Here is a 13,710-nt window from a genome sequence, read left to right as displayed (position 1 = left end):
AACGAGACGAAATTCTGACTAATCTGACTAAGTGGACTAGACAATTTTTTGGAGCGATTGAGAGCTTTTCAGTAGCAATGTTTCCATCCAATTGGCGACCAGATTTTCATGCGAATATTCAAAAATCTGCATAAAAACATGTTTCCATCAAATTGACTTGATGAAAGGCTGTGCGTGATGACAAAGTGCACGTAAAAATAACTTTTGCGGTTAAATTCCCATGTAAAAAAAAAAAAGCAGGTTAAATGGGTTTCCATCGCATTTAACTCTACTGATTGTTTTGTCACAAACATGTTTCGTTTATATAACGAATGTGCCCACTCTGGCACGTGCGCGCTAGCCAACAGCTTGCATATACAGTGCGGGTATAGCCTACATTTTTTTTTGGGGGGGGGGGGGAGATTATTATGGACGAGGGTATTTTTATTTGTCAGATGGCAGCCAAGAATAAGACCCTCGATATTTATTGGAAAGGAGCATCAAGCTCATCACCTTGCACTTTCACCACTCTTGTGAAGTTTAACTTATTTAATCTGTAGGCTAACAAACTGCATGCTTTCCTGAGTTATAGTGGGATGACCACACATGTCATTGCGTAACTCCAAGACTAGTCAGGATCAGTAGTACGTCTTAGATTGATGGACTATGCCATCCCCACGGCCTCCACAATGGATTTGTCCACTCAGACAGGCGCGAGTCAGAAAGGTGTCTTATACACCATGATAGATATAGATATATAGTTGAAGTCGGAAGTTTACATGCACTTAGGTTGGAGTCATTAAAACTCGTTTTTCAACCACTCCACACATTTATTGTTAACAAACTATAGTTTTGGCAATTCGGTTAGGACATCTACTTTGTGCATGACACAAGTAATTTTTCCAACAATTGATTACAGACAGATTATTTTACTTATAATTCACTGTATCACAATTCCAGTGGGTCAGAAGTTTACATACACTAAATTGACTGTGCCTTTAAACAGCTTGGAAAATTCCAGAAAATGATGTCATGGCTTTAGAAGCTTCTGATAGGCTAATTGACATCATTTGAGTCAATTGGAGGTGTACCTGTGGATGTATTTCAAGGCCTACCTTCAAACTCAGTGCCTCTTTGCTTGACATCATGAGAAAATCAAAAGAAATCAGCCAAGACCTCAGAAAAGAAATTGTAGACCTCCACAAGTCTGGTTCATCTTTGGGAGCAATTTCAAAACGCTTGATGGTACCACGTTCATCTGTACAAACAATAGTACACAAGTATAAACACCATGGGACCACGCAGCTGTCATACCGCTCAGGAAGGAGACACGTTCTGTCTCCTAGAGATGAACATACTTTGGTGCGAAAAGTGCAAATCAATCCCAGAACAACAGCAAAGGACCTTGTGAAGATGCTGCCAATTGTGCGCCGTCCCATGGGTCTCCCGGTCGCGGCCAGGATCTCTAGTGGCACAGCTAGCACTGCGATGCAGTGCCTTAGACCACTGCGCCACTCGGGAGACTAGTCTTCCAAATGGACAATAACCCCAAGCATACTTCCAAAGTTGTGGCAAAATGGCTTAAGGACAGCAAAGTCAAGGTATTGGAGTGGCCATCACAAAGCCCTGACCTCAATCCTATAGAACATTTGTGGGCAGAACTGAAAAAGCGTGTGCGAGCAAGGAGGTCTACAAACCTGACTCAGTTACACCAGCTCTGTCAGGAGGAATGGGCCAAAATTCACCCAACTTATTGTGGGAAGCTTGTGGAAGGCTACCCAAAACGTTTGACCCAAGTTAAACAATTTAAAGGCAATGCTACCAAATACTAATTGAGTGTATGTAAACTTCTGACCCACTGGGAATGTGATGAAAGAAAGAAAAGCTGAAATAAATAATTATCTCTATTATTCTGACATTTTACATTCTTAAAATAAAGTGGTGATCCTAACTGACCTAAGACAGGGAATTTTTACTAGGATTAAATGTCAGGAATTGTGAAAAGCTGAGTTTAAATATGTTTGGCTAAGGTGTATGTAAACTTCCGACTTCAACTCTAGATAGATAGGGCAGTATATCTCTATCTATCTATCTAACAGGACCACTTACTTGCATATTTTAGAAAGCTCTTCCTCAAAACCAGTGTGATTTCTAAAGAGGCTATACCCACACTCAATATGCAAGCTGTTGGCTAGCGCGCACGTGCCAATACCAGAGTGGGCACATTCGTTATATAAACGCAACATGTTTTTGTGACAATTTTATATATAAGTGTGTGTGTGTGTGTGTATGTGTATGTGTATGTGTATGTGTGTGTATGTATATATATATATATATACAGTACCAGTCAAATTTGGACACGCCTACTCATTCCAGGGTTTTTCTTTATTTTTACTATTTTCTACGTTGTAGAATAATAGTGAAGACATCAAAACTATGAAATAACACATGGAGTCATGTTGTAACCAAAATAGTGTTAAGCAAATGAAAATATATGTTATATTTGAGATTCTTCAAATAGCCACCCTTTGCCTTGACAGCTTTGCACACTCTTGGCATTCTCTCAACCAGCTTCATGAGGTAGTCACCTGGAATGCATTTCAATTAACAGGTGTGCCTTCTTAAAAGTTAATTTGTGGAATTTCTTTCCTTCTTAATGCGTTTGAGCCAATCAGTTGTGTTGTGACAAGGTAGGGGTGGTATACAGAAGATAGCCCTATTTGGTAAAATACCAAGTCCATATTATGGCAAGAACAGCTCAAATAAGCAAAGAGAAATGACAGTCCATCATTACTTTAAGACTTGAAGGTCAGTCAATCTGGAAAATTTCAAGAACTTTGAATGTTTCTTCAAGTGCAGTCGCAAAAACCATCAAGCGCTATGATGAAACTGGCTCTCATGAGGACCGCCACAGGAAAGGAAGACCCAGAGTTACCTCTGCTGCAGAGGATAAGTTCATTAGAGTTAACTGCACCTCAGATTGCAGCCCAAATAAATGCTTCACAGAGTACAAGTAACAGACATCTCAACATCAACTGTTCAGAGGAGACTGTGTGAAGCAGGCCTCCATGGTCAAAGTGCTACAAAGAAACCACTACTAAAGGACACCAATAAGAAGAAGAGACCTGCTTGGGCCAAGAAACACGAGCAATGGACATTAGACCGGTGGAAATGTGTCCTTTGGTCTGGAGTCCAAATTTGAGATTTTTGGTTCCAACTGCCGTGTCTTTGTGAGACATGGTGTGGGTGAACAGATGATCTCTGCATGTGTTGTTCCAACCGTAAAGCATGGAGGAGGTGTTATGGTTTGTGGGTGCTTTGCTGGTGAGACGGTCTGTGATTTATTTAGAATTCGAGGCACACTTAACCACAGCATTCTGCAGCGATACGCCATCCCATCTGGTTTGAGCTTAGTCCCACTATCATTTGTTTTTCAACAGGACAATGACCCAACACACCTCCAGGCTGTGTAAGGGCTATTTGACCAAGGAGAGTGATGGAGTGCTGCATCAGATGACCTGGCCTCCACAATCACCTGACCTCAACCCAATTGAGATGGTTTAGGATGAGTTGGATGGCAGAGTGAAGGAAGAGCAGCCAACAAGTGCTCAGCATATGTAGGAACTCCTTCAAGACTGTTGGAAAAGCATTCCAGGTGAAGCTGTTTGAGAGAATGCCAAGAGTGTGCAAAGCTGTCATAAAGGCAAAGGCTGGCTATTTGAAGAATCTCAAATCTAAAGTATTTTTTTATTTGTTTAACACTTTTCTTTGGTTACTACATGATTCCATATGTGTTATTTCATAGTTTGTCTTCACTATTCTACAATGTAGAAATAGTAATAATAAAGAAAAACCCTTGAATGAGTAGGTGTCTGAACTTTTGACTGGTACTTTGTGTGTGTGTGTGTGTGCACAGAGTGCCTTCGGAAAGTATTCAGACCCCTTGACTTTTTTCTGCATTTTGTTAGGTTAAAGCCTTTTTCTAAAATTGATTAAATCGTTTTTTTCTTCATCAGTTTACACACAATACCCCATAATGACTAAGGAAAAACAGGTTTTTAGAATTTATTGCTAATAAAAATAAAATAAAAACTGAAATCACATTTACTCAGTATTTTGTTGAAGCGCCTTTGGCAGCGATTACAGCCTTGAGTCTTCTTGGGTATGACGCTACAAGCTTAAGCTTGGCACACCTGTATTTGGTGAGTTTCTCCCATTCTTCTCTGCAGATCCTCTCAAGCGCTGTCAGGTTTGATGGGGAGCGTTGGTGCACAGCTATTTTCAGGTCTCTCCAGAGATGTTCGATCAGGCTCAAGTCCGGGCTCTGGCTGGGCCACTTAAGGACATTCAGAGACTTGTCCCGAAGCCATTCCTGCGTTGTCTTGGCTGTGTGCTTAGGATCGTTGTCCTGTTGGAAGGTGAACCTTCGCCCCAGTCTGAGGTCCTGAGCTCTCTGGAGCAGGTTTTCATTAACGATTTCTCTGTACTTTGCTCTGTTCATCTTTGCCTCGATCCTGACTAGTCTCCCAGTCCCTGCTGCTGAAAAACATCCCCACAGCATGATGCTACCACCACCATGCTTCACCGTAGGGATGGTGCCAGGTTTCATCCAGTCTTGGTTTCATCAGACCAGAGAATCTTGTTTCTCATGGTCTGAGAGTCTTTAGGTTCCTTTTGGCAAACGAGGAGTGGCTTCCGTCTGGCCACTCTACCTTAAAGGCCTGATTGGTGAAGTGCTGCAGAGATGGTTGTCCTTCTGGAAGGTTCTCCCATCTCCACAGAGGAACTCTAGAGCACTGTCAGAGTGACCATCTGATGCTTGGTCACCTCCCTGACCAAGACCCTTCTCCCCCGATTGCTCAGTTTGGTCGGGCGGCCTGCTCTAGGAAGAGTCTTGGTGGTTCCAAACTTCTTCCATTTAAGAATGATGGAGGCCACTGTGCTCTTGGACCTTCAATGCTGCAGAAATGTTTTAGTACCCTTCCCCAGAGCTGTGCCTCGACACAATCCTGTCTCCTAGGCTGTCTTTGAATTTGTAGTTTCGCTCAACCTTCACGCTTTCCCCAGTGCATTTCATAGCCAGGTTCTGTAGCCAAGTCTCCCTCTTTTCCACAGAGAGAACTTGATTCTAGCCCTTACCTTTCAAAAGATATGACCCATAATACCGGCGCTACGCTTTTTTATTGCTGTCTTGCATTGGCGGGCCACATTTTAAATTCATAAACATTCATGAAGCATATCACGGGCCGTTCTAAAACTAGGCTACTTGTGGACCGGACCGTTAACCACTTGTTTAGGCTACACCTTGTTCAGTCATGTTACCCCATTAGCTAGCTATAGCTAACAACCTCGGGACCGTTGAGCAGGACACAACATTTTGGAACTTTCAGATAGAAATATGCAGTGTAGACCCAACATGCCTCTGACATGTTGAATAAGGAATAATGTCTGCTCTATTCAAGGGTTTGCAACTGAATGTGGAGCTTGGTGACATTACCAGTAGCTAATATGCAAACATAAGGGTGGCATAGAAAGAAAGAAAGGGATAGCAAACAATTTATTGACTCAATTCCTCTTGCCACTTTTTATTTTTAGTTAATGTTGACCCAGTGACTTGATTACTGGGACTCGGACTTCAGCCATTAATGACTCGGACTGCGACTCGAGCACAGGGGACGATTTGGACTTGAGGTTTAGTGACTCGACGACATCACTGGGCGTAGCAGTCATTAGCTCCCGTTTTATACTTTTGGTCACCAATGTGGCTGCGGCGTCTGTGGAATGTTGATAACAATGGCAATGACACGACCGAGTGACTGATGTGCAACCCATACTACTTTGCCAATACTTTGCGGCACAATCTTGTGATTGTGCTTCTCTCTCTCTCTCTCTCCCCCTCTCGCGTGTGTCTGTATGTAATGTGCAATATCTCTGTAGGCTGAATTTTACATGTGCAGAATTCTTATACATGTTTGTCATATTTCTGCTGTTGGAAATATAATTGTATGCCGAAAAATATGTGCATAGGACAAGGCTATGTACACTGTATATACAAAAGTATGTGGACACACCTTTTATGTTAGTGGATTCGGCTATTTCAGCCACCCATTGCTGACAGGTGTATAAAATCGAGCACACACCCATGCAAAATCTCGATAAACAAATATTGGCTGTAGAATGGCCTTACTGAAGAGCTCAGTGACTTTCAACGTGGCACCGTCATAGGATGCAACCTTTCCAACAAGTCAGTTCGTCAAATTTCAGCCCTACTAGAGCTGCCCCGGTCAACTGTAAGTGCTGTTATTGTGAAGTGGAAACGTCAAGGAGCAACAACGGCTCAGCCGCGAAGTGGTAGGCCACACAAGCTCACAGAACGGGACAGTCGAGTGCTGTAGCGCATAAAAATCGTCTGTCCTTGGTTGCAACTCTCACTACCGAGTTCCAAACTGCCTCTGGAAGCAACGTCAGCACAAGAACTGTTCGTCGGGAGCTTCATGAGAGAGGTTTCCATGCCAAGCGTCGGCTGGAGTGGTGTAAAGCTCGCCGCCATTGGACTCTGGAGCAGTGGAAACACGTTCTCTGGAGTGATGACTCGCGCTTCACCATCTGGCAGTCCGATGGACCAATCTGGGATTGGCAGATGCCAGGAGAAAGCTACCTGCCCGAATGCATAGTGCCAACTGTAAAGTTTGGAGGATAAATAATGGTCTGGGGCTGTTTTTCACGGTTCGGGATAGGCGCCTTAGTTCCAGTGAAGGGAAATCTTAACGCTACAGCATACAATGACATTCTAGACGATTCTGTGCTTCCAACTTTGTGGCAACAGTTTAGGGAAGGCCCTTTCCTGTTTCAGCATGACAATGCCCCCATGCACAAAACGAGGTCCATACAGAAATTGTTTGTCGAGATCGGTGTGGAAGAACTTGACTGGCCTGCACAGAGCCCTGACCTCAACCCCATCGAACACCTTTGGGATGAATTGGAATACTGACTGTGAGCCAGGCCTAATCACCTAAAATCAGTGCCCGACCTCACTAATGCTCTTGTGGCTGAATGGAATCAAGTCCCCGCAACAATGTTCCAACATCTAGTGGAAAGCCTTCCCAGAAGAGTGGAGGCTGTTATAGCAGCAAAGGGGGGACCAACTCCCTATTAATGTCCATGATTTTGGAATGAGATGTTCGAGCTGGTGTCCACATACTTTTGGTAATGTAGTGTACGTTTTTGCACATGGAAGTCAGTGATTCTATGTTTACTATAGGCTAATGAGGCAATACAAATGTGATGTGACTAAAATGTGATATTCAACAGCCTATATCCCCGGTATAGCCCCTGTCGCCGCTAATCAGATGCGCTCATAAAGGATGCGCGTCGGAGATCTGAAGTTATAATGCTCCATGCATTTCATCAAATGCTCGCAGTTAAACAACCAATAATAACCAATATTTTCCTGTGTTTTGGTCCGGACTGCATTCTTGCCTGCCGTGAACTGCACCACGGTACTAATTGAATCTTACAGGGATCACCCTTTTTGACTGAACCTCTTTGCGTTGTTTAGTGTGCTCCAGAGTGTGGATAGTGTTCACACCAGTCCAAACGATCCGAACTAAGGCGGTAAACGCACCAGAGTTTGGAAAAACAGCACTAAACCAATTTGGTGTGAAAGCCCCCTAAGACTAAACTTAATCAAAAGTGTGCCAAAATTAACACTGCTATGAGCGCAGCCGATGCCCCCCTTATAGCACGAGCGCATCGTGCCTGCTCCACTTAAGCTTACTGTATGCTTCCCAGTCTCAACAGTTCACTCACACATTATGATGAAATTGACACTTTTTGTTCTTTTTGGTGTTCGGCAGGTTTTCAGCTGTTCAAGCACACTTTTTTTTTTTCTTGAGGCTAGTTGAAGTTCAGTCTACGCCCCTTTGTCGGTGATTGGTCAACAGTAGGGATTCTTCAATTAAGTGTTTGTTGTCCGTTCAACTATACGTTTTCATGCACATTTTCATGACTTGAGAAATACTGCACGAAACATCTTAGATGATAAACATCTTAGTCGTCATTGATTTCTTGATTGATCTTAGATACATTTTGACTTTTTTGAGGAAGTGTATACATTTTACATTTTAGTCATTTAGCAGACGCTCTTATCCAGAGCGACTTACAGTTAGTGAGTGCATACATTAAAAATAAATTAAAATTATACTGATCCCCGTGTATATTGGCTGTTTTGTTGCTACGGCGTCTCAAGAGGGACAAACTGTAATATTGCCACTTTTTTATCACTTTTCAACAAAAGTTATTTAACGGGAGTATGCGAGGCACAAACGTTCCGCTAGGATTAAACCGAACCTAGTATGCAGACGCCTTTATCCTGCACTGGGAGTCTGTGCTGCATCATGTTAACACACTTGAATCATACATTTACATTTGAGTCATTTAGCAGACGCTCTTATCATGTGACACAGCATGTAGAAATGTTTAAACTGTTAATTACTGTTCACAAAACAATTTCCTTACAGGTAGAACACTTACAATGCAATAAGATACTGGTAGCTTTGTAGGCTAACTTTCCTAGCTAACTTACAGCTGAAGCTAACTAGAGTCTGACCGATGTATGTTTTTTTCTTTAGTCTGATTCCGATTTTTTTTGTGGGACAAAACTTAACGATACATCTGCCAATATAGTGTTTTACAGCAGGGAAATGACATTTTCCCACACTAAATTTTCATAAATTGCCATCCAAAAGAGCAATTGTCGCAGAAATATGCTCCAAATGTTGATTTATTACACTGTGACAATAATGACACATCATGAGAATGACCACAAGTGTTCAGATAAGCATCGTTTATATAGAGACCCGTTCCGAATGGACCCAAGGACAACAAGACCCGTTCTGTATAAACCTGGTCGGATCCGAGTGAGGAAAGCAGCAGAAATACTTTTTTTAAGCTACTTTATTAACCAGAGCTGATGAAGCACGAGAGGGGCAGAGGGGCAGCTCTAGCAGGCGGGTAGAGGAGGGAAGGAGAGACGAGAGATGGCAACCAAGCCGACTCGTTCTATAGTAGACCAATAGCTGCCATAGCTAGGTTATGTATCATCAAATATGATTACGTAGTACCTGTCTTGGACTGCATCAAACTGGGATGAGAAGCTAGTTAAGCTAGCTAACGTTAGCTAGCTAGGTTTACTGAGGCTGCAGTGCATGTGGATTCTGATCCTACAGTTACAAATAACTGGTCATTATAGCCTGTCCTTCTCTTAACTTTTAATTCCATCTTCCATTGATTAGATATCTCCTCACGTTTGCCACACACGGAGCGAGGCCCTATGACTAGCCTATTGCTGCTTTGATGACTTATGATTGGCCAACTGCAAGCTAAACACGCCACACTCCACTCTCGTGAAAAGCAATACAGCAGCAGCATAAATTATACAATTTCTCTCTTTCGCTACTGCAGTAGTCACATTCGGAAATGCACGGGCCCTTCTGGACAAGTCAGTTAAAATTAGACATACCCGTTTTCAATCATATCAGATCCGACGCAGACCCGTGACATTTAGAATTCTGGATCCGGACCTGCTCGGGTACCGGATCGGGTCTCGGGTATTCAGGTACAGGTGGATCCGTGAAGGCCAATAGCATGCACACACTCCTATTGCATATGCATTCACCTGTATTGTGAAGAGGCTTTGATTTACCCAGTTTATCAATAGATTTACCATTCAAATAAAGTATTACCCTTGTGTTTATATCGTTTGGTAAAAACAAAGTGTAATTGATTGTATAATTGATTCATTAAGGCATACATGGCTGACTCTGAAAAATGTACGGGAAAAATGTCAAATGTAATGCTATTGAACTACAAAGATGCTCAACAATTGAACAGGGCAGTAGATGAGCTTATCTGTCTGGATCAAGTGCCATTCTGTGACTGGCTAATTAATGTACTTTTCTTTTCTTTTTACCTTGGTACCGTTTTGGTATCATGATACTAAACCTGGTATTGGTATCGAAGTACAAATTCTGGTATCGTGACAACATTACTGAGCTCGGGATGATACAGTACCTTCTATCACCTGCAGATGAGATCAGCATCCTGTCTGTCTGACCTAGAAAACCCTGGGGGATTTCAGGTTGGTATGGCTGACTGTGTTGACCTTTGTCCAGGCTTCTTAGTCACACCCCATAAAAGTGTGTTCACCATTTCAGGATGTATCTCACAACTAGTCATAGTGTGTAGTTCTGTAAATGTCAGTGGTCATTATCATTTCCTAACCTGTGAAATGCATGACTGCAACTCTGTACTTCTGCTGCTAGTGATGGGTCTATATATAGAGCGAGAGCTTAGTCTGTGGCTGACTGGCTGCGTTGCTATACAGCCTCCAGTCTAGGAGGTCAAACGGCCCTCGTGGGCTTGTTCTCTGCTCCACTTGTTTGTCTGTGGTCTAGTCACACATTTTGTTTCTGAAGTTGCTGTTTCAGTTGTAACAGGAAGGTAGATCTATTATTCACAAGTCTGTCCATGTGTGACGCAATTGTCTGTGTGTGTCAGAAAGAGGCCTCATTCCACTGTGAGTGTAACTGGGTGTGTGTACGTAGGAGTGTTTGTATTGCTGCCTGTCGAATACTGCTGTGCTGTGGTTTTGTTGCGTATCGGGTGTTCCGACCGTTACCATTGAACGTCTGTGCTGACCTGTTCTCACACTGTCCTCTCAGTGTTGCCTAGAGGAGAGCTTATTTCTCACTCTCTTTCTGACTGGCTGGTCTGTTTGGTGAACGACTCATTGGCCTGCTCATCCTCTCTTTGTTAGATAATGATACTGTATATCTTACACTGGGATGGCTACTATGTCTAGCCCTTAAGACTTTTCTGCTATCCTGATACATCTTTGTCACTGTTTCCTGCTGTTATTTCAGCTCCTTATTCCTTCCATCCTTTTTGTTTTACAGGTTGTATGATGGCCTTATGTATACTGGTATTTGTAGTTTCACTGTACAACTTACTTTCTACCCTGGGGTACATGACACTGGTGGCAATGTGACTACAGTAGCAGCCTATATGACGTGGGGTGGTGCTTTAGTGTGAGCTCACTCACTTCAGCTTTAATGATTGCTGGATGGAAACTGTGTTAGTACTGTGTTGTGATGACTCGGATAACTTTTATGTAACTGCCTCTTGGATGGAGTGGGTAATCTTCAGATTACTGCTCTGCTCAATACTCAGGAGGAGGTTCTATTCCTGGCTCTGCCATTGACTGACCCAGCATAGCACCACACTGGCTCGACCCGGCCACTGGCAGTATCCTGACCTGTGGCGCTGGACTGTGACTGGGAGGTTTTATGCCTTACTGTCCCTGAAAGGTTACTCTTAACCCACTGTGGGATGGGGACTATGGTAGGGACTAGGCCCTGATAGGTGATGACGGGTTGTTTCTCTGTAAGTGAATGATTGATTGACTGGTGTAACTCATGGAATGATTTGTGTTTCAGATTTTTGTGGACTGACATCGTGGGACCTCCTTCCTGACTGCCCCAGTAGAGCCTCTGTTCTATGGCCTTAAGGTACGTTACGTCACACTGGCTTATGAGGAGCTGTTCGCACTGTGGTTTTGTTAAATAACTGTACAGGAGCTCTGAACTAAGCAGTGTGGGAACTGGGAAAGAATATTATGGCCGATTTTAATCCTCTGGCATCTGTAAATACTGTAGCCTGTATTGGGAAGTGGCATAGAGGTCTGTCATATTTTTTTCAGGCTCTTTGTTTGGCAGCCATTTTGAGTTCTTCCTGAGAATCCCTTGTCAACCTCAGTCTGTGAGCTAGCTAGGTGTTGTCTGTCAACTGTGTGAAATGAGAACAGTTTCTTCTCAGTCTGACACTGATGCACTCTACCACATTAGATAGACCGCGCAAAGAAAGGAAAGTAATTATGTTCTTTGTTTGTATCATTTTCCTTTGTTGTATGTCAATTATGTTTCTCTTGTTTGATTGATCAGTGAAACTTGTTGAAAGGGTCCTTTCAGGCTAAGTGTGCAATGTCAGGCCTGTCTGATTAGCAATGGAAACACACTGCAAGGGATGCAAGGGCATGTCTCTGCAGGACAGAGAGGAACACGTTGGTTTCTGCAACATATCAATAGAATAATTTTGACCTAGATTACGCTCTTTCAGTGGTTCTTGAGCAAGCAGCAACATAATGGAGCCGTTTTTGTTCTTTTCACATGAATCTACCAGTTTTTGATGGCTGTGTACTCAGGCCTCTAGCTGGTAATTTGAAGCCCTCTTGTCAGTTCTGAGTGGTGATTGGCCATGACAGAACAGTGTGTGATTGTGACCCGGGGGTTTGTCAGGTCACGTTCTCACATTCCCCAGCAATGACAATCATGTTGCCTGTGGGCGGACCACACAACTATCAATCAGGGGAGGCAGAGCTCTGTGTATCAAAATGATAGTAAAGAATGATAGTAAAAAGCTTTGGAGCACCTGTTTTGTTAGACTTCAGTGCGGCATTTGACATTATCAATCATAGGCTACAACTTGCTTTGAGTAAAGCCAGTGTGTCTATGTATGTGGATGACTCAACACTATACACGTCAGCTACCACATCGACTGAAATTACAGCAACACTTAGTTGCGCTACAGTTAGTTTCAGAAAGGGTGGCAAGGAATAAGTTAGTCCTAAATATTTCAAAAACTAAAAGCATTGTATTTGGGACAAATCATTTACTAAACCCTAAACCTCAACTAAATCTTGTAATGAATAATGTGGAAATTTAGCAAGTTGAGGAGACTAAACTGCTTGGAGTAACCCTGGATTGTAAACTGTCATGGTCAAAACATATTGATACAACAGTAGCTAGGATGGGGAGAAGTCTGTCTATAATAAAGTGCAGCTCTGCATTCTTAACAGCACTATCAACAAGGCAGGTCCTACAGGCCCTAGTTTTGTCGCTCCTGGACTACTGTTCAGTCGTGTGGTCAGGTGCCACAAAGAGGGACTTAGGAAAATTGCAATTGGCTCAGAACAGGGCAGTACGGCTGGCCCTTGGATGTACACAGAGAGCTGACATTAAAAATATGCATGTCAATCTCTCCTGGCTCAAAGAGGAGGAGGTATTGACATGTTGAATGAACCAAGCTGTCTGTTTGAACTACTGGCACACAGCTCGGACACCCAAGGATACCCCACAAGACATGCCACCAGAGTCTCTTCACAGTCCCCAAGTCAAGAACAGACTATGGGAGGTGCACAGTACTACATAGAGCCATGACTACATGGAACTCTATTCCAAATCAAGTAACTTAAGCAGTAAAATTAGATTTAAAAACAGATAAAAAGGCACCTTATGGAACAGCAGGGACTGTGAAGCAACACAAACATAGACACATGCATTTAAACACACGATAACATACGCACTATACACACATGTACAAATGGATTTTGTATTATAGATATGTGGTAGTAGAGTAGAGGCCTGAGGGCACACACTTAATATGTTGTGAAATCTGTTATGAATGTATTGTAATGTTTTTAAAATGTATAATTGCCTTAATTTTGCTGCACCCCAGGAAGAGTAGCTGCGGCCTTGGCAGCAGCTAATGGGGATCCATAATAAATACAAGTATGGCGACTGCATGGGTTCAATGACCCCCTTCTGTGTTCAGAGATATGAAAGATCTGGATATTTGGAGGCAATTATGGATAAAAGGAAGCTCCATAGTCCTTTC

At 42.9% G+C, this 13,710-nt stretch overlaps 1 protein-coding gene across 7 annotated transcripts in view; it reads left to right on the top strand.

Moving 5' to 3' along the window:
* The window catches only part of LOC311131355 (protein furry homolog-like), a 93,588-nt gene that overhangs the window by 4,608 nt on the left and 75,270 nt on the right, over positions 1 to 13,710 (top strand). For all 7 annotated transcript variants that reach the window (XM_084164309.1, XM_084164314.1, XM_084164312.1 and 4 more), the window contains exon 2: positions 11,475 to 11,546. The gene's annotated coding sequence lies outside the window, so the exon portion shown is untranslated. The remainder of the gene's footprint in view (positions 1 to 11,474; positions 11,547 to 13,710) is intronic.

Source organism: Coregonus lavaretus, assembly GCF_964263955.1.
Source record: "Coregonus lavaretus genome assembly, chromosome: 6".
In the NCBI taxonomy this organism is placed as follows: Eukaryota; Metazoa; Chordata; class Actinopteri; order Salmoniformes; family Salmonidae; genus Coregonus; species Coregonus lavaretus.
The sequence above is the reverse complement of the archived record's forward strand: the minus strand, read 5'-3'. Positions and strand labels throughout refer to the sequence as shown.